Source organism: Macaca nemestrina, chromosome 13 (genome assembly GCF_043159975.1).
Source record: "Macaca nemestrina isolate mMacNem1 chromosome 13, mMacNem.hap1, whole genome shotgun sequence".
Classification (NCBI taxonomy): Eukaryota; Metazoa; Chordata; class Mammalia; order Primates; family Cercopithecidae; genus Macaca; species Macaca nemestrina.
In genome coordinates, this window is record NC_092137.1 from 12,127,504 (window position 1) to 12,149,951 (window position 22,448).

The 22,448-nt window shown below is 41.1% G+C and overlaps 1 non-coding gene across 1 annotated transcript; it reads right to left on the reverse strand.

Moving 5' to 3' along the window:
* Positions 1–22,172: 22,172 nt before the first annotated feature.
* Positions 22,173–22,242, reverse strand: LOC112427521 (small nucleolar RNA SNORD18). The gene has a single exon (XR_003019131.1). It is a non-coding gene; the product is annotated as a small nucleolar RNA SNORD18 (small nucleolar RNA).
* Between the last annotated feature and the right edge of the window lie 206 nt (positions 22,243–22,448).

The window sequence follows — 22,448 nt, forward strand, 5'->3', positions numbered from 1 at the left end:
TAGGGGCCAGAACTTTGACATGTGAAGTTCATATCATAAATACAGAAAAGTGCAATTTGGTGGTAATAGCTAAGATGAATAGGAATTCTGATATTATTTTGAGAAACATTCTCACCTAAAGTCTCAGCATATAAATAAATTTTAATCGCCTTGAAGATCAGACAGCTTCTTAAGTATAATGATCCATTATCAATTACCTATTAGTGGGAGGCCACGATAATAAATAACTGAATTCCAAATATAATTAAAAATATTCGTGTCACTGCTTAGATGCCATCTCTTTCTTTACCAAACTTAAAAAAAGAAAAATCTCTCCCCTAAAGCTCTTAAACCACATGATTCAGCTACTAACCGAAGCTCACCCTTTTGGATTTCCCCTGCTGTACTGTGGTCGAGGTGCTAATTAGCAGGGAAAGTGCCAGATGGCAGGCAGCCAGAGGAAAAGCAGAGAAGCCGAAAGACCTGCACAAACTGCAGATGGAATAACCTGTGAGTTGCAAAATTGAGATATGCCCCTAATGAGTTGTGTATTAAAGCCCATCTGCCCCATAATAGCAACGTCACCCTGGCAGAGACCTCCAGTTTCCTCACCTGGTAAACGGGGATTATAGTAATACCACATTCCCAGGCTTGCAGGGGTATTAGACAAAATCAGCTAAGGGCAGCAGACTAAGAAACTGGTCTTTATTGAGCATATATTTTATGTCAGACACTTGGCAACATGATTCATTTAATTCTCACATTGACTCTATAAGGTAGGCATGGCTAGCTCCATTTTGCGGATGGATAAACTGGGGCTGGAGAAACTTGCCAAGTGTCACATACGAAGTACACTTTAACCTCACTCCAAAGCCTTTGCTCCTTCTACTGACCCGTATTGCAGAAGTGCCTGGCATTTTGTGAGTACTCAGTAAATGTCTGTCATTGTTGGAGACAACTGCAAAAGAATGGTCTCTTTGCTATGAATTTAAACGATATATTTTAAAGCTGCTGGGAGCCTTTTTGTCCCGGTTTTCTACATCTGATTTACCTGTCCCATTTTAACCATTCACGTGAACATTGTTATGTAACTGGCACATGCTTTTACTGTATATAACTTAGTGTTACATAAATCTAAAGGCTGCTGACTGCTAGCAATCTTTAAAATGTAATGAGCTAAAAGATTTGCTTTGAGCCTTGGGGCAGGATGGCTTTGGCTTAACCATTTGCTGAGTTCAGCTTTTAGGAGGATAAGTTTACTGCATCCCTTCAATAATCCAACTGAAGCCTGGATTCCAAGCAACCGTAGATGAGATTTAAGTCTCCAAGAATGTTAGAAACTTAAATAAAACAAGGCTTAAGCAGAAAGTCCTCACAATCATGTCCGCATTCCATCAGGATGATGTAATCGAAGGTTGGAACCGGGCGGCCTCTGCCTTTGTGTTCCAGGGCCCTTCACTCCGTGCAGGGGGAAATTGACACAGCCATGATGGGGCCTGGCTCACAAGAGCCATAGTTACTGTAGGAGCTTCTGCGACTGAATAAGCTTAGTTATTGGTGGGTTTCTCAGCTATGACAATGATCTCTGTAAAAACACAGAACAAAAATTTTTGGTTAATTGAGGTCAAATTTTGTGTTAAAGGAGGGTTAATTTCCCTTCCCTCTAAGAGAAGAGTCTCTCTGTGGTGAAAAACATCTTAACATTTATTCTTGTCTGTTTTGTCGATCAGTTGAAGTCAGAGCAATAAAATCCCAGGGGTGGAAAGGGTGCAAGGGGCCGCTGGGTTCATTTCTCTCATTTGGAGGCCAAACACATAAAGGTGATGATCGTACTGTGCCCAGGCTGAGTGTCGAGATCAGCTCTGCCACATGCTGTTTGTTCATTTAATAAGATGAAGTGTGGGACCCAGGCTGAGTTCCTCAACACATTTTTTCATCTATAAATGGGATTATAACTAATAATAGTACCTACCTTAAAGGGCTAGGCACAGAGCCCTAAATGAGTTGACATATGTTTGGAACAGATCTGGGTATACTGTGGTGCAAAATGTTTGCAATTCTTTTTATATATCAAAGGCAAGGACGTGTGCTGGGTGTGTGTGCAGTCTTTGAAGCTGAGAGGCCTGTGTTGGAAACTGTGCTCTGTCCCATACCAGTTCCCTGACCTTGGGTGAGTCACATAAAGTGCGAGTCTTTTATTTTTCTCTAGAGTGGAAATAGGGCTATGAGTTCCTAACACTGGTAGGATTATAAGGAAAAGGACAAGATTAAAGTAGACAATCCATTATAAGCATGGTGGCTAGCACATGGCTAGTCTTCTCAACGAGTATTTGTTAGAAAATATAGAAAGGATGAATATTGGATATCTTAGTAACTTCTTTAGCTTTAAGCACACATCTCTACACACAGTGACATACAAATATATTGGCTACACATTGGACTACTTTTTTTTTTTTTTTGTATTTTTTAGTAGAGACGGGGTTTCACCATGTTAACCAGGATGGTCTCGATCTCCTGACCTCATGATCCACCCGTTTAAGACAGGGTCTTGCTCTGTTGTCGAGGCTGGAATGCAGTGGCGCAAACATGGCTCACTGCAGCCATGACCTCCTGGGCTCCTGAATCTCCCACTTCAGCCTCCTGAGTAGCTGTGATGACAGATGCATGCCACCACACCTGGCTAGTTTTTTAATTTTTTGTAGAGACAAGGTCTTGCCATGTTGCCCAGGCTGCACATTGAACTACTTTTACTTTTTCCTTCTTAACTTGTTGACAAATGGTAGAGAACACAACCTAAAGTCGTGAAAAATCTAGATTTCCTTTTTTTTGGTTTTGTTTTTGACCCATTTCCTTTTTTTAAATTTTTTAAATTTTTTTAAAATTTATTTATTTTTTGACCCATTTCCTTAGAAAGGAAGTATATTCGTTTGTTAGGGCAGCCATAGCAAAATACCATAGACTGGGTGGATTCAACAACAGAAATTTATTTTTGGCTGAAGATTCAAGATCAAGGATTGTATCTTTCCAGTTTCTGGCAGGGCTGGTTCCTCCTTGGTTTGTAGACAGTTGTCTTATTGCTGTATCTTCCATGGTCTTATCTCTGTGGGCATGAATGTCTGTACCCAAATCTCTTCTTATAAGGACACCAGTCCTAGCAGACTAGGACCCCACACTAATAACCTTTATTAACTCTGTAAAGGCCCTGTCTCCAGACACAGTCACACTGGGGGTTAAGGCTTTGACATATGAATTTTGGGGACACAATTCAGTTCATAAAAGAAAGACATCACTTTCTGTTTCCTCATTCATGTTGACTCATTCAGAGAAAATTTGTGTTATATTTACCATCTGCAAGCCACAGAAAGGCCTCAGAAGAAACCGGCCCTGCTGACACGTTGATGGTGGACTTGTAGCCTCCAGAATTGTAAGAAAATACATTTTCTTTTGTTTAATCCAACAAGTCTATGGTGCTTGTGGCAACCCTAGAGAACGAAGACACTCCTCTATCTGGATAATAAATACTATATTTAAAACATTTGAATATCTGCTATGTTCCAAGCAGTTGATATTTTGAATACTTTTTATAATATTTCTGAATCTGTTGATCCTATTATCTGCATTTCAAAGATGATCAGTTGAAATTTGAACCGCGAAGTCTTGCTGTATGTATTCTTTCATACATTACCTTTGATCATAAATCATGAATCTCAAAAATCATCAATCTGAGTTTTCTGCCTTTCATTGATCTGTATGACTTCTCTATGACTCCGGTAAATATTTTCTCTAATTAGCGATAGGATGTAGATTGCATCCAGTACTAGGAAGAAAACAGTTACGTTGGAGCTAGCGAGAGGATCCCCTGGGACTTCTGGGACCTGTTTTGTCACAGAGACATCATAGACTTTCACTTGCTTTGGAACATACATTTGTAGCCAGAATTTATGCAGCAGGTGTACTCCTGAAAACGTTGTATATAAATCAATTTGTAGGCAGTGGGAAAACATATTGGATGCAGTAGAACTTACTCTTTAACCAAAACATACAAATCCATTTTTTTTTTTTTTTTTTTTTTGAGACGGAGTTTCGCTCTGTCTCCCAGGCTGGAGTGCAGTGGTGCCATTTTGGCTCACTGCAAACTCCACCTCCCAGGTTCATGCCATTCTCCTGCCTCAGCCTCCTGAGTAGCCGAGACTACAGGCGCCCGCCACCACGCCTGGCTAATTTTTTATATTTTTAGTAGAGATGGGTTTCACCATGTTAACCAGGATGGTCTCGATCTCCTGACCTCATGATCCACCCGCCTTGGCCTCCCAAAGTGCTGGGATTACAGGCATGAGCCACCTCACCTGGCCCAAATCAATTTTTAAAAAATTTTAATTTGATGAATTAATAATTCACCCTGTTTAACTTTGTATGAATCAGCATTTTCCTATATGGGTCTCTGTGGTCAGCTCATGGTGAATTTTTATGTGTGTGATAATCCCATCTCCTCCCAGTCCCTCTCTCTGTGCCTCCAGTCCCCTCACACCCTTTCCTCTGACCTCAGACAAGTCAATGCGTTTTTTGTTTGTTTGTTTGTTTTTTAACCCTGCATAGATCATTGGCTGGATGAGGATCAGACAAGATTGTGAACATAAACACCCTTTGAAATCTATGAGGTGCAGATTGTTATTATTATACTAGCAGGAGGGATGCAGTTTATTATTTCCCCTAGGAGACATTATTTATTTCTATTTATTAAGCCCGATTATTGTAGCTTTTGACCATGTCTTTGTAACTTAATAACTAGATCAAAATAAGCTCCTGGAAATGGATCTTTTAAAATTATTTCTTATTTCCAGCAAGGTTGACACAGGCTGGGAATAGAGAAGCTTTTTAATAAATTCTTGCTGATACAGGGACTTTCGGGGAATGTCAGTTAGATGAAGATGGATTGCAAAATCTCCCTCAATGACCAGCTGAGGGAACACAAGCTGTAAAAGCCAAGAAAGATTCACCAGTAGCAAAGCAATTCAAGAAGCAGGTAAAAAGTGATGTCATACACTTTGATAGGCAGGTCTGATGAAGGAAATAGAAGATTCTTGGCACAGCCTGGCATAGGACTGACCCTCCTGACCCTCAGAAAGTCATACAGAAGAAAGTCATACAGAATTTAAAAAGTTTATATGCTTTCCCATCAGTACTACTAGATTGAAAGAGAAGTAGAATTTGGGGTTCTTAAGATAAATCCCACCTGATGGGAGATGTTAGAAGGCTTCTCTCTGCCAGCAGCTCTTGGTTGGGGGATAGTTTTCTGGAATAATCTTTCGACACATTCAAATGTGATATCCAAATGCTTGGCACATGTTATGAGAATCTGAAGTGGGAAAAAAAAAAAAACCCACCAAACTGAATCTATTGAAGCTTCAGGGGGTGCACATCAGAAGCAAATGCAAAACTGCTCCATGAGACCCAGTGTTCAAAATAGACTCTTTTGGAATTTGTTGAGCCTTGCTCGATGGCTTAGTAGATGATAAATTTGTGTAACTATTCCCCATATGCAAGGGAGCAAGTGTATTTTGCCTCATTTCCCCCCGTTTCTGCTTTGCTGTGCACTTTACCGAGCTAGGCATACCTGTCTGGATTTCTAGTTTCCTTTCTCCAAATTTCAGAGGTACACGTGTGCATTTAAAACAAAAATAGTTTCTGTGTGTTCTCTATAAGATTCCTCATCACTCATTAACTTCTGTGTGATGATTCTCCTAAGTAGATCCAAATGATTGGTTGGCAAAAATGCCTTTGTAGGTCATTTTAACTTCGGGATGGCACTTGTTTGGGTGTCTCCATGCCCAATTGAAGGCCTATGAAATCTGTTAGCTATCTGATCTGCTTTCTCCACATTAAGTAGGTTTTTATTTTGATACTTGCTGTTATCATAGTAAGCCTGGATAGCTCTGTAATGAAAAATAATTCTGAAAGACGAGGACTGTTTTCTCTGACTCTTTTCCTCATTGTAGGGGCCAAGTACAACTAACCCTGGCCTGTTTGTGATTTCCCAGGAATTGGCATGGACCAGTTCAAATCTGCGGGTGGAGGACCCCTGGGGAGGATGACTCAGAGTCAGGGTTTCCAGGTCTGCTACCTCTCCTAGTGCAGGGGTTCTCTTTCAGGGCTCACACAAAGCCTTGGGATTTGGTTTCTATAGGAAATTTCTTTTTCTCTCTAGATTGCACATCCCTGAAGGGCACCATCTAGGACTTCTGGTGAGGAGTCACCTGATAACTGTTGGATGTGTCCTTTGCCTTCAACTGTTCAATATCTCATTAAACCCTCCTGATAGTCAGTAAAAGTGGGCTCAGGGACATGAGAAAATGTGGCCATGATCAGTGACAATGCTGAAAAACATCAAACCCAAGCCTGTGCTCTTTTCACCTTGCTGTGTGCTGTCAGGCTATAACCTGAGGTCAACACTGTGCTAGTGTTCATTGGATGGTTGATGATGCTGAGGGTAGTAGGGTAAAGAGGATGGAATATTATGGATTTCTTGAGTGAGAATGAGGCTTTGCTTAGCAAATTGGAGAGTGCTACATTCAGAAGAAAACCCTGGGACCAATTAAAGGAATGTCCTACCTGGCAGGTGGAAGTCTTCTAGAAGGAAAACTTCTAGGGAGTATTATGGGAAAGGGTGACTTTGCAGGCCACGTCTCAGAGCTTTGAAGTCAAAGATGAATTAAAGTCCCTCCCAGTTGGCATGACACACAAGATTCTTCACAATCTGACCCTTGCCTAAGGGTTCACCCCTTTTTCCCCACAACTTGACCTACCTGGCCCCACATGGCACAGCTTGCTATTCACTGCTTTGGCATGTTCTTTCATGCCTCCATACCTTTGCTCATGCTGCTTCCTTCTCCAAGAATGTTTCTACCCCTTCAAAATCTTTAAGTCCAAGCTCAGATGTCTCATGTATAGCCTTGGCTAGCGACCATTCTTTTGATATAAACTCTTCAAGGATGGAGATGATGTCCTGCTTATCTCTCTAGGGCTCAGCACTCTGCATAATGCATGTAAGATCCTCAAATAAGTGTTTGGTGTGAGGAGAGAGAGGCAGTGTGGGCCTTTGAAGGCCAGAAGGCCTGGGCTCTTGTCCCCACATAGCCACTTCTGGATTTGTGAGCTTGGGAAAATCACTTACCTTTGAGACTCATTTTCCTCATTTGTGAAATGAGGACAATGTTAAAACCACACTCACTAGGTTTTTGAAATACAAGTAAGGTAAGCAATACAATCTATAAAATGGGATCTAGGTTTGAGAAGTAAGAATTGAATATACCAACATAAAATTAAAGACTGATAAATTATATTACATTGAGATGTCTTGATCCTCAAAAGACATCATAAAGAAAGTGAAAAGACCAGCTGCAAAGTAGGAGATGATGAATGTAACACCAGTAACTGAAAAAATCCTAGTATTAAGAACTCCTCAATCAATATGAAAAAATCTAACCAATAAATATGAGCAAAGGCACAAACAGGCATTTCATGGGAAAGGAGACACATAGGATGAATAAACATGTGGAAATGGAAGCCGATACCAATACCACAGTGTGATGCCATCTTACATGCATTTGAGTGGCAAAATTTAAGAAGTTTGACATTTCTATGTTTGAAAAGAATGTAGAACAATGGTTTTTCTGCTACTTTGCTGTGGAAATGTAAACTGCTATAATCATTTTGAAAAGCAAGTTGTTTTCTTTTTTGTTTTTTAAGAGACTACGTCTCATTGTGTTGCCTAGGCTGGAGTGCTGTGGCTTTTCTTAGCCATGATCACAGCACACTGTGGCCCCAAACTCGTTGTCTCAAGGGATCCTCCTGCCTCAGCCTCCCAAGCAGCTGGGACTACAGGTGTGTGCCACCATGCCTGGCTGTGATGCTTTTATAAATTTGAATATTCACATTTGCTAGCATCCAGCAATTTCCTTGTAGGTATATACCTAAGAGAAAATCTTGCTTATGTGTACCAGGAGATGTGTGTAAGAATATTTACAGCCAGTACTCTTTGTAATAAAGAATCAAATAACTCATACAGATAGTGACAGGGCAATGGATTAGTAAACTGCGGAATAGTGACATAAACAAATATTATATAATTGTGAAAGTGAATGAATTTAATGATAGTATGGATAAACAATATCAACATAATTGTAAATAGGAAAAATAAATCTGATAGATAGAGTTTGATGATACAGTGATGTTAAAGATTAAGAAAACTAAATGATACATTGTTATATATACACATAAATGCAATACTGTGATGAACCCCAGATTCACGATGTTGGCTACCTCTGGTGGGGAAGAGGAGACAGAAGGATGATATATGGAGGAACATAAGATACATGTTAATTGGTGGAAAGGTTCCAGTTCTGGTTTAGGTGGTGTGTTATAGAAGGTCTTTATGTTTTTAAACAAATGCCAAAGATGCCATGTCATTCAGTGCCCAAGGATGGCCAATGAGTGTGCCATTGCTGATTCTACTCAATTCTATGTCTCTTTCCTGAAACACACGTTCATTACATTTTTACCGTGCGTATGTATCTCATATGGCTGTATACTCCTGGTGTGTGGGAGAGCAAGCTGGAAAGGGGAAGAAAGAAGAGTAGGGTGAGCCTGGGTTAGTTTATAATTGACTGCCAGTGTTGGAGAAGGGTCACTTGAAGTGATGTTCCATCTTGGGAAAGTCACTGCCCTACTTTGCCTCAGTTTCCCCAACTTTGAAAAGGGAAATGCATTTGGTGGCTTGGAATTCCTCTTCCTTCTATGACTCCTCTTCACTCCCCTTCTCACTCTGCAGGCATTTTTCTCAGGCTTCTCTTCTGTGTCTGTGTCCCTGTCACTGCCACAGAGACCACACCCCAAACACACCCAGGCCATCAGTCTGGGGAAGTGGAACCCAGCAGCCACGGGCAGAATTCTGGCTCCCAATCCTGTTGGCATCTATTTTTCTGCTCTGACTGTCCAACCACATTTGTTAATCACACAATTTAGTGCCCTGTAAACAGGGCCACTGTTTCACTTCCCCACAAGCATTCTTGGAAATAGCAGCTGAGGAAGATTTGTTTCTAGTCATGAACCAAATATGAGGGTCACATGATTTTGTGATATTTTTTCCTTACCAGAGAAATATGAGAGGCTTAAGCGGGCCAACCTTCCAATTAATCCTAAGAACAGCTGCCTTCGAGGTGGGTGAGCCTGAATATGATTCATTTTCCTAGTCATTTATCAAGGAAAAGAAACTGTCCGTTGGCCTCCAGTAGCTTTAATTCATTGGAGGCTAAACTCTAGCACAGCTGGTAGACCCCAGCTTCACAGACGTGATCCGGACTGTGACCTGTATTCACCTTTGCTTTTGAGTGAAAGCAATTAGACTATATAAATAGTGAACGCGGACACACAGTGCGGACGTTGGCATCTTCCTGCCAGTCACTGCACTCTGGGAAGCCCCACGTGGCCTTGCCCAGGTGCACTTATAATTGCTCCTGTTTCTCCTTGGCTATCAGAGCATCATTTGTCTAATTCTTAGCTCTGCTGAGCAGAGGGCTTTTCCAGTCATCCATGCAATTGAACGGTGGCCTGCCAGGGGTGGATGGATGTAGGAAGGACTAAATGGAGATTTCCATCTCCATGTTTATTTCAAAACAACTCTGGAGTGAAGTGACATTTTCAAAATCCTGGGAACACTTCATCATCCCCGCTCAGTGGGTGAGGAGGTCACTTTGGTCCAGGTTTTCCAAATTTCCTGGGCTTTGCCTGATGGATTCCCCATGATCAGAATGAATCCCAAGAGAGAAGTCTTTCACTCTGGCAGGAAATAGATGGGTTAGGGACAGACCTGTGAATTTTTTTCTGGAATGACAGGGGTGTTCAGTTTCAACAGTGACACATTAAGGGAGCTGAAAATCTAGCAAAAAAGAAAAGAAAAGAAAAAACAGTGCTTTGAAGGACTAAGCTGATCCTGAACAATGGGTCAGGGCTCTGCAGGTTTTGGTGATGTGGAACAAGGGAAAGGAAAAGATAACAACAGTGGAGTCATCTCAGAGGTTATCCTTCCGGAAGATGACTTAGGGGTTTGCATTCCAGTTCCCAGGGATGTAAATGAAGAGAGATCCTGTGTGCCTGGAAAGACATATTCACGGTCACTTTTCCCAAAGACATTGTGCCCCTGGTTTGAGGCCAGGATGCCTGTCCTGAGCAGAGTCAGCTCTGCCCTAGACCTCTTCCTGGTGATTCTATCCATGCCATCAGCTGCTACACACCTGTTGAAGGCTCACAAATCACTGGATTCATCGCAGACCTCTCTCCTGGTTTGTTTGTTTGAGATGGAGTCTCACTCTGTCGCCCAGGCTGGAGTGCGGTGGCACGATCTCAGCTCACTGCAACTTCTGCTTCCCAGGTTCAAGCAACCCCTGCCTCAGCCCCCTGAGTAGCTGGGATTACAAGCGTGTGCCACTATGCCTGGTTATTTATGTATTTCTTTTTTAGTAGAGACGGGGTTTCACCATGTTGGCCAGGCTGGACTTGAACTCCAGATCTCAAGTGATCTGCTTGCCTCAGCCTCCCAAAGTGCTGGAATTACAGGTGTGAGCCACCACGCCTGACCTCTTGCCTGGGTTTTTGACTCATGCATCCAACAGACTCCTAGTTCTTATCCACTTCAGACCTTATGTCTGATTTAAATTCCCTATCTTTCCCCGAACCCACTTGTCCTCTGATCTCTAGGACTGCCCCACCAATTACCAAGTCACCTGGGCTGGACTTTGAATGCCATCTTGTGTTAGTCAGGGTTCACTAGAGAAACAGAACCAATCAGGTATGTGTCTGTATCTATAGAAAGAGATTTATTAAAAGGAATTAGCTCACGTGATTATGGATGCTAACACATCCCCAAGATCTTTAGGGTGAGTAGGTAAGTTGGAGATCCAGGAAGAGCAAATGTTTCAGTTCGAGTCCAAAGGCGGGAAAAATCCAGTGTTTCAGTGTGAAGGTCATCAGGCAGGAGAAATTCTCTTGCTTGGGGGAAGGTCAGCCCTGTTGTTCTATTCAGGCCTTCAACTGATCAGATACTGCCCTAAGAAGGGCAGTCTGCTTCACTAATCTCATGCAAAAACAGCCTCACAGAAACACCCAGAGAAATACTCCTATATCTGAGTGTCCTGTGGCCCAGTCAGGTTAACTCATGATGCCAACCATTGCATCTTCCCAGGCCCCATGTCAGTCATCATGTCTTGTTTCCTGACAGTATCTCTCCTCTCTGCCCCTTCTTCCATTTCTACTGGGCCTGCAACAGTTCAGCCAAAGAGCAGCACATTCCAATAACCTCCAAATCAGACTTCTTGCTCCTCCATCCTCCACATCCAGCCTTTCCACTGCCCCAGTGCAAGATCTGGGACACACCCCTCACTTCGACCCTCAATTGCTCTCTGTCCCTCTATTTCCTACAAAATAACAGCCGATCTCTTTTCATGACACTCACAGCTCTGCATGGTCCAGTCCTAACTCCTTTCTAGCTTATGTTCCCGTTTCATTCCCACAGATACTCAGCTTCCACAGCAGCAAGTTCCTTCTCACTTTTCAAGCACTCCTATTCCTATACTCTCTCATCATAAATACTCTATCCCTAAGTATTTCCACATCTTTTTGAGAATACTTATTTTTCATTTCATACCTTTAAGAGCTGATGGGCAGCTGCTCAGACCTCTCTGCTCCTGAAGTTAAGCGGGCCACTCACAGGTCTTTGCATTTTGACACTGGCCTCTTTATCCTAACTCTGTCATGTCATGTCAATCTCTTGTAAGTGTGTGCACATTACCTTATTCTAGAAAATATGATTGGTGTGTGGGACTCATGTCTGTGCAGTTTAATGCAAGTTCTCTCCACAAAGAATGGACATTATGGACATTAGATTCAGAAGAACTGTGTGTGAATCCTGACTTTCTTGCCCTGTGATGTGGAGAGACACTTAATCTCTCTGAACAACAGTTCCTTTATCTGCACAACAATGCTAAAAAATTTCATTTCAATGTTATGAATAGTAAAGAAAATAGGTGCACAAATGCCTGAATGGCATCTGGATTCTAGTACACATTCATAGCTCTTGTCAGATCAAAGGAAAAGTGAATTTATCACCCTTCTCTTTGAAGATATTTAGTTATCACATATGGGATGTTAGTTTTCTTATGTATTATTTTCCCCTAATTTTACTTTGGTTCTCCTCAATGCATTCTATCTTCAACACAACTTTTAGGAGGACTTGGATTCGTGTTGCATGCTAGTAATAGCTCTTTCTTTTTTTTTTAATGGCTATTTGACTTGAATTCCCACTTGAGAATTAATGCTGACCAGTGTAAAACTTTTACACTACAGAAGTATGCAACATGCTGTTGCCAACCACCATCAAACACGATGCGATGTGACTTCCATAAGATGACAAGGGTGCCACTCTCTAGGCTTTGAAGGAACCAGTGTGAACCCCCACTCTGATTCTCCTCAGAAGAAACGGAGTGTTGAAAATTAGATTCAGCTGCAAGTGTTTGCAGCGTCACATTCAGAAAGACAGATCAGAAGCTGCTGGAGGCTATTTTCAGAGAACTCCTAATAGGTACAGAACCAAAATACAGACATGGTTGTTAACACTCTGGGAAATGCCAACTTCATGCTGGATGTCAGCCAGCAGAGAGATTGAAAGTCCTAGATAGCTTATCTCAGAGCAAATCTGTATTATGTAGAAAGTGTGAGATGCAATTATATGGGAGAATCATACAGGAGTGCTCGTTCTCCGCTATGCATTGCCATGGTGCCTTGAAACTGACGATATCAAGGTGCGTTTGACATTTCCTAAATCTTTATTTCCCTGGAGCAGGTCATTGTTCTTCCCTGTATTCTTTCCTATGCCTCCTGTTTAAACTCTACTCATTTTCTCTGGTCCATCTCATACTTTCCCAGGGCTTCACTCACCATATATCCCTAAATGAATAACTCATTATATATTTCTAGCCTTGAATTTCTTTTGAACTTCAGACCTGCCTTTCAAGTTCCCCACAAGCCACCTAAATTCAATACCTCTTCCTCCACCTCTGTTACCCAGCATTTGAGCACAAGTTCTTTGACTTCAAGCTGAGATCTTTTTCCTCTTTAAAACAACAACTTCCTTAAGGTACCTTTGCTAACTGAGATGAAATCATCCATTTAGAATATTTTTTTGGAAAGGTAACAGAAGTAGGTCTGTAGCATTGATTAGAATTTGGATTCAGAACCTGGGATCAAGTCTCAGCTCTGCTGCCCTGCAGGAGCACGGCTCTCATCTTTTTCATCTGTAAGATGATGATTTGTAAAGGATGACAGCTGATGAGAAATTCGTCATTATGTTGTGATTACTGTGTGCAGGCTCTGTTCCCTGTGCCATATATATGTGTGGCCCTTTTCATATACACAAACTGTTAAAGCAATGTAAATATGGCCTGAGAAGGACTCCATACTTCTCTGTTTGAGTCCTTGTGGATGAACTGAAACTTAACTTAATAGGCAGACAAGATTGAAAACCTAACTTAGGAGTATGTGCCTGTAACAACAGCTGAGTCTTGGCCAATCCCAGTGGCCGTACTTTAACCACTCATTGACTGCTAAGTGTTTAAACTATGTTTAAATAAGGCAAATGCCAACCTGTAACCAGTCCAGCTGTTTCTGTACCTCACTGCCGATTTCTGTATGTCACTTCCCTTTTTTGTCTATAAATTTATTCTGACCACAAGGCATATCTGGAGTGTCTCTGAATCTGCTTTGACTCTGAGGGCTGCCCGATCTGCGAATCATTTATTGCTCAATTAAGCTTTTTTAAATGTAATTCAGCTGAACTTTTACTTTTAACAAAACTCATTTGATTCTCATAACAACTCTATGAGGACTGTGCTATTATTCAAATTCTAGAGAATGAAGTTACCGAGTTTGTGGAACCACTTCCCTTATTTGTTTGTTGTGGGTTACATGCCACACCATGCAGGGTGCTCCTAGGTCCGTGCCTGGCATATAGTAGATTAGTGTTCCTTGTCTTTTAAATTCCACCTTACCCCACCCAACAAGATTTTAAGTTTTGCTTGATGTCCTTTGTAGCTTAAATGTATACATTTTGAGTTTTACAACAAGTATATTTATATTAAGCATAGAGTATAGTTCTTTAAATGCTCTGTGTTTCTGCAGATTTCGATTCATCCTCAGAGGGATATTTGCACCTCTTGAGTTGGGACCCATCTCCTATGGAGGTGGCACGTCATAGGAATGACTATTTTCTAATTCGACATCATTCTCTTTTTTCTGAAGGCCCTTTCTGGGGTTGTCAGGGCATAAAGGAAGAACTTCAATAGATTCACTTCTGGAAAGTACTTCAATTCTGAAGTCCAGGTTTCTTCACTGGAATGCGATGGCGTTGATGCATCAGGGGGACAGATGCATGGCCCTGAATTTCAGCTAAGTTATACCCACCTGACTGCAGGTCTCCCCAGCTCATGCCTCGCCCATATTTGAGAAGGGCCTGGCTGGTGGAGGGCAGTGCAGCCTGAGGTCAGAGAGCAGTTAGGCTTGGCTAGGTAACAGGGCCACACAGAGCTGATTTGATAGTCTTGGTTTTAAATACAAAATCGTGGTGTTGTCAGAACTCAGCCCATCCAAGTCAATGGCTCCACTGATTTTGTTAGTACTGTCAATTCTCCTGGTATAATCTACCAGTATGATTTTCATAGGAAGGTGCAATAAGAGACAAGTCAGAATGCAGAGTCGATGGCAGAACTTAAATAAGATGTTTTGTTTTTCCATGTATCCTTGGGAGAGACAATGGTGCAGTCTTGCCTTAGGCTGTGGATGGGATTTGGAGGAGTTGGGAGGGAGTGGGAACTGGGGAGAGCTGGCCACTGGCACCATCATCTCCTGGCATGGAGGTGATAGCCAAGGTCAAGGGCATACCTGTGTGTTCAAAAGAGGTGGGAAAATGCCACGGGGCAGTATTTAGGTTCTGACTTACTTAAACTGAACCAGTTAACATAAATGTGACTTCGATGTAATGGTATGAAAGAGGCCCTCACAGCCTTTCCCCTCGGAACCCTGTATACTTGTGGCGGCTTTGTTTTGTTGACCAGGAAGATGACTGAAAAGGAGAATGGTAGGAAATAGGTCCAAATTTTCCATAAAATATCAAGAAAGAAATGGGAGAAGAAAGGACCTGGAGAGCCAGGTGGTCTACAGGTTTTAGAGAGAATTTAGAAATGAATCAGAGAAGGGAGATTTTAGAGAAGAGTAGCTGTCAAAGTAAGTAAGATTTGGGGATAATAAAGTTTATTTTAGAATTTTTGCTGTGTATCTGAAAATGTAATTTCCCCCTTGGTACCTCTGAGGAAATCCATTTCACATTTAAAGTGTTTTTTTGAAGCTTCTTCCCTACTTCCTTGGGGTCAGGTGTGTCTTTTGGATACAGGGCAGTGTGGTATGATGGTTAAAGGCACAGACTCTTTAACCGGATTGCCAGGCATGTTCTAGCTTTACTGCTTCATAGCAGTGTGACTTTGAGCAAGTATCTAATCCCTTTGTGCCTCAGTTTCCTCATTCATGGTATGGGGATACTCATATTCCCCCAACAGAGTTGCATGTGGTGTAATTTGAAACTGACCCAATTGTTCCACAGAACTGATGTTTGTGGTTTATTTTGAATAAGCATAGGAATTGACATACCCAGTCTTGAAACTTGAGAAACTGACATTTGTCTTATCTGAGTTCCTTTCCTAGGAAACCATCAATCAGGCCTCCCAGATAGTATCAACTAACTGAAATGTACCAGATCACCGCATCTGGGCAATGTAGAAGTCAGACCCCTCACCTATCATGACTGCCTAACTGACCACCTGCTACCTGTTGACCAACTCCTCTTCCTTAGCCCTCCCTAATTCCTGTTTTTCTGCATGCAGATACATTTCTTTCCTGCTATATAAACTTCTAATTTTAGTCAGCCAGGGAGATGGATTTGAGACTAAACTCTCATCTCCTCAGCTGGAGCACCTGATTAAAGCCTTCTTCCCTGGCAATACTTGTTCTATCAGTGATTGGCTTTCTGTGCAGTGAGCAGCAGAACCTAGACCGAAACCCTGGTGTTTCAGTAACAACATGAAGTATCACACATAGACCATTGAGGGCAGTGCTGGGACACAGTGAGGGCTGTGAAAGACTGGATTGTTGAATTGTAATGTGACACCTTGTTGGCACCAGCTGCAGTGGGAATACCAAGGAGTAATTATATCAGATTTTTGACTCATTTTCTGTGATATTGCTTATTAAATTATAGCTATGGATCCAAGTCGAGAATTCACCACTGATATTTCTGTTGGCTCTAGGGTGCAAGGGGTATGGATTGACCCTGTGGTAGGGTATGGTGGGACTTGAAGTACCACCCCAGAGACAAAGGGAGAATGCTGAGCTAGGAAAAGAAGATTTATTTTTTAATGAAAGTAATCATGATCATCAGCTAATTCTCTCTTCAGGATTGGACATTTCAGATGGAGGACTGGCTTATCCAGCATTATAATTCACTAGTATGAGAAATTCTCTGAATTCTCTGAATTTCTCCTGGCAAAACTCCAAGCTTGATTGTTGCCTGATTTCTTAGCAGAGCTGAATGCTTTCTGGAAGGGGGGGTCAGGGGTGGCTGAGGAGCCTGCCCTAAGTCAAGGCTTGGCTCTATCCCACAGCTGGAGAAGTGTTGGGGTAAGTGATGGGCAACAAAGGCTCAGGCCCCTTCTGGGAATTGACATGGAGGGCTGCTGGGAAGATGAACCATAGGTACAATGTGATCTTCTGAAGGACCTGGTGCAGGGCTACATAGGTAACTGATCCCCAGCTGTGGGGCAGCTGACAATCAAAGGCCCTGTGCCCTCATTTCCTTCTAGTTTGATAGGGCTGGTCACAAGCAGAGTTTCCATGGTAGCCTGATTCCTGCTGCCCACAGGACCAGCACGGGTGGGACATAGTTGGTGGCAAACCCTGCTCTGTCCAGGACTTCAGTGAGGTAGACACACTAGGTATTTTCTCTGCTGGTAGCAGGACATCTAGCAGCTGACAACATTCAGAAGGGGAAAGACTTGGTGACATTTTAGGATTCTCACTTTTTTATGGAAGAAATACATCTCTTCTTTGTGAACATCCATACAGTTTACTAGCGGGTGACCCTAAAATGAGCAAAGATCAGAACACGTGTGTGTTCTCAACAATTCCTTCCAGCTCCTCTCCCAATTCCCTCAAAAAAGACTTTGAGACTCTGGCAAGTCCAGACTACCTTTTGAATGCATTTCTTGTGTCTCACCCTATTCATCTCCCTTATGAAGGTTTTTCAGTGCTTTTTTGGGTGGGTATGTCTCTTGCCACAATATTCAGAGATAGGCCATGGTACAGCCTCAATTCAGCAATTGATGTCCTGGCTTCCATGACTCTGCCTGCTACTTTCCTTACCTGATAGGTGCACACACCTAGGTTACTCTGTGCTAAGAGGGAAAGGAACACAGGAGCCAATACAATCAAGTATGGCAGCCAGTGCCTAGCATAGTAAGGTGCCGTAGCAAGTGAGGATGTGTCCATGCTTTCCGTGCTAAGTAGGAAGTCTCAATCTGAAGGTATGGCCCTGTGAAGACAAATAAGAGGAGAACTACAAGAAAGCTGGGGCAAACCAATGTCAGACCTAAGTGGCATGTAGGGGACAATCTGAGATCTGAGGCTGCTGGGCCAAAAAAAAAAGAAAGTTTGAGAAAAATGAGAGGTTGGGACAAAGTGGGCTCTGAAAACACAATACTCAAACTCAGGAGTTGGTTCAGTGTTGAGGTAAGTTTTCTCATTTATTTACAATCCCTTTCACTTTTCTGAATGTATACATGTATAAAGTTCCTAAAAGTAACTGATATGATTTGGCCATGCCCCCACCCGTATCTCATCAGGAACTGTAGTTCCCATAATTCCCACATGTCATGGGAGGGACCCAGTGGGAGGTAATTGAGGCAGTTACTTCCGTGCTGCTGTTCTCATGATAGTGAGTGAGTTCTCATGAGATCTGATGGTTTTATTAGGGGCTTTTTGCCCCCTTTGCTCATTCTTCTTCTCCTTGCTGCTACCATGTGAAGAAGAACATGTTTGCTGCCCCTTCCACTATGATTGTAAGTTTCCTGAGGCCTCCCAACCCTGCTGTACCATGATCAATTAAAACTCTTTCCTTTATAATTACCCAGTCTTTGGTATGCCTTTATTAGCAGCATGAGAACAGACTAATACAGTAACATTGGGTCACAATAAGCATGATAAGCAAAGCTGAAAGAGTTAGTTAAATTATTCCAGGGATCACATTTATCCTATCAAACTTACTTTTTTCCTTTTGGGAATCACTTTTAAAAATACAAGGGCTTTACCTGTGCATTACTCATTATAGCAGCCATTACAAGCATATTCTGAATCTGACGTCTAAGCAACATTTTGACATCTTTGAACTGGGGAGTTGGGAGGCACCAAAGAGATTACCTGATTGTACCACTTCACTTCACAGGTGGTAAAACTGTAGCCCAGGTAATGTGCATAAACTGTTGAGGATTACATGGGTTGAACTGCAACTTCTGTCTATTAGATTGAATTGTATCAAATTTTATTTGGAAGATGAACATTGATTTCTTACTCTGCTCTGGGCTTATTTAAATTCATATTAAGAAAAAATTAAAATAAGCCATATGTCATGGCACACCAACAGAGAAATATCAGTTTTCTATTAATAATGTTTATATTTTATAATGTATCAAGGTTTTCCAAGTGTTTTCTAAGTGAGCTCAATATTGGAAAGACAGATATCACTGCCCTTTTAGAGAGAAGGAAACAGATGTCCAGAGTGACCCAGTGACTTGGTCGAGGCCTCACCATTTAGGGAAACAGTGAGAGTCAAGTTTGACACCTGTGTGGTGACTTATTCACTGGTCCACTGCACAGATTCCTGGGACAAACCTCACCAGGTTCTTCCTTTCAAACCTGATGTTTTTTCCTGGGTGATGAAGCGTTTTGTCTACAGGTCTGTATATGTGGAAGAGAGAAAGGTGATTTTTTTTTCCTTAAGTCATTCTCAGACCTTTTATCTCTCTATCAGTTTCTGACCTTCACCTCCCTTCTTCTTCTCACTCATTTTCCTTTCTTATCACATATTAACTCTAATGTTTTCAGTTTTTATCATAATACATTTTGTAGATGTTTATAGACTAGTACAGGAGTTGCCAAACTATGGCTCACTGCTTGTTTTTTAAAATAAAGCTGAAGTAAATAACAACTTCATTGAGATATGATTTATGTGCCAAAAAATTCACCCCTGTAAAGTATACGATTTAGAAGTTTTTAGTATATTTAGAGATTTGTGCAATCATGACCACTGTAAAACAGTTCCATCACCCAGAAAGAAATCCTGTATGCATTGAGTCACTCCCCATTACCCCAGGCCCCACCTAACTCTAGGCAACCACAAATCTACTTTCTGACTCTATGAAATTCCCTATTCTGAACATTTCAAATAAATGGAATTATACAAGATGTAGTCTCTTGTGACTGGTTTCTTTTAGGTAGCATGATGCTTTCAGGGTTCATCCATGTTGTAGCACTCATCGGTACTCCATTCCTTTTTATCACTGCCTAATAGTCCACTGTGTGGACATACCACGTTTTATTTACATATTCATCTGTTGATGGACTCTTGGGTTTTTTCCCATCTTTTGGCTATTATGAATAATGTTGGTATGACCATTCATGTACAAATTTTTATGAGGGCATGTGTTTTCATTTGTCCTGGATATATACTTAGCAGTGGAATTATTGGGTCATATGGTAACTCTGTCTGATGTTTTGAGGAATTGCCACACTTATTTTTCAAAGTAATTCTACCATTTTACAATCTACCCGGCAATGAATGAGTGTTCCCATTTCTCTACATCTTTGTCAAAATGTGTTATTTTTCATTTTGCTTTACTTTTGCGGACTTGTATTTTGTCTGTCTTCTTTATTTTCATCATTTTAGTGGATGTAAAGTGTATAACATTGTATTTTTTATTTGAATTTTTCTATTGGTAAGGATGGTGAGCATCTTTTCATGTGCTTATTGGTCATTTATGTATCTTCTTTAGAGAGATGTCTATTTAAATCCTTTGCCCTTTAAAAAATTGGGTTGTCTTTTTGTTGCATTCTATGAGATTTTATATATATATATAAATGCCTTATTAATGTGATTTGCAAGTAATTTTTCCCATTCTGTGGGTTATATGTTCACTTTATGATGATGTTCTTTGAAACTCAAAAGTTTTTAATTTTTATGAATTCCAATTTATCTATTTTTTTCCCTTTATCGCTTGTGCTGTTGGTGTCATATATGAATTGAAACCATTGCCTAACCCAAAGCCACAAAGAGTTACTCTTATGTTTTCTTCTATAAGTTTAATAATCTTAGCTTTTATATTTAGGTATATGATCCATTTTGAGTTGATTTTTTATACCTGTGAAGTAGTGGTCCAACTTCACGTTTTACATATTGTTTGTTTGTTTGAGACAGAATCTCCCTCTGTCGCCCAGGCTGGAGTGCAGTGGCACGATCTCAGCTCCCTGCAACTTCTGCCTCCCAGTTTCAAGCAGTTCTCCTGAGTAGCTGGGACTAATTTAGACTGGGACCAAATTAGCCACGTCTGGCTAAGTTTTTGTATTTTTAGTAGAGATGGGGTTTCACCATGTTAGCCAGGATGATCTCGATCTCCTGACCTTGTGATCCATCTGCCTTGGCCTCCCAAAGTGCTGGGATTACAGGTGTGAGCCACCACACCTGGCCACATATTGTTTTAAAACAATAGTTTTGTAAAACATCCAGTTGTCATTTGTTGAAAACAGAATTCTTGCCCCCATTGAATTATCTTGTCATGCTTGTTGAAAATCAATTGATATAAGTATTATTCACTTCCTTTTTTTTTTTTTAATTTATTTTTTTGAGACGGAGTCTAGCTCTGTCGCCCAGGCTGGAGTGCAGTGGTGATCTCGGCTCACTGCAAGCTCCACCTCCTGGATTCACACCATTCTCTTGCCTCAGTCTCCCGAGTAGCTGGGACTACCGGCGCCCACCACCACGCCCGGCTAATTTTTTGTATTTTCGGTAGAGACAGGGTTTCACCGTGTTAGCCAGGATGGTCTCGATCTCCTGACCTCGTGATCCACCCACCTTGGCCTCCCAAAGTGCTGGGATTACAGGTGTGAGCCATCATGCCCGGCCTATTCTCTTCCATTTTAATAGCTGGCCTTAATATTCCCATTCATGATCTTATATCTTATCCCATTCAAGGTAGTACCACTGGCTTACCCTTGTATAAACTGATCAAAGAGAGCCTGTCTAAAAGTTTGAGTGTATTTATTTTTAAACTTGGAGAAGGGAAAGTCTAGGCAGCATAGAAAACCCAGAAGCTATAAAAGAAAAGATATATACATATAACTATATACAAATTTTGCATTTCTGTTTGGCACAGAAGAGCTCAAAGGAAAACAAACATCTGGGGAACGGATCTGCAACAAATATGACAAATGAAAGGCTAATTTTCTTCATCTTTAAAGAGCCCACCAATAAGACATTTATAAATTAATAGAAAAGCCAATAAAGAATATGAACAAGTACATTTAAAAGGTGTTCAATACATCTCTTAGTTAAGGAGATGCAAATAAAAATTATGAATTACCGTGTTTTTTTCTTAGGAAGGTAAACATTAAAACACTAGCTCATGGGAAGTGCTGCTAGTGACTGGCTGATGGGGTGGAGAACAGATACTCTCACAAATTATGGGAGTGCAGGTTGTTGCTACTATTATGGATTGTAATTTGCCAATGTCTGCTAAAACACAAATTGCTCATATTTCGATCTACAAATTTCATTGCTATGAATACTTGCTAGAGTGAAGAAAAAAAAAAAAAAAAAAAAAGGAAAACAAGCTTGGAAGCAGCCTAAATGTTTAATCAGGAATACTAAACAGTCATCAAGTAGCTTCGTATATCTTAATATGGAAAAACCCCTAAAAATATTTTCAGGGCAAGATTCACAATACTGTAAAATGCACACAATATGGACCAAATTGTATAATTTCCCCCCAACACAAATCAGAGCTTCCACAAAACCATGTGTTTCAGAAACACAGACCATGAAGTGAAATCTCATCATACACACATTTAAAACATGTAAATATAAAATAAAATGTATAAAAACATAATGTAAAGGTAAACATGCCAAGTGAAAATTAAAAATTATAAGTGCATTCACATGTGTTAGCATAACATTAAGTCTAAGCATAGTGTATGTTGTTGCTATTCTTAAAAGGATGCATTAAGCACCTGATAATAGTGATTATCGTTTGGGGGAGGGACCAGGAAGG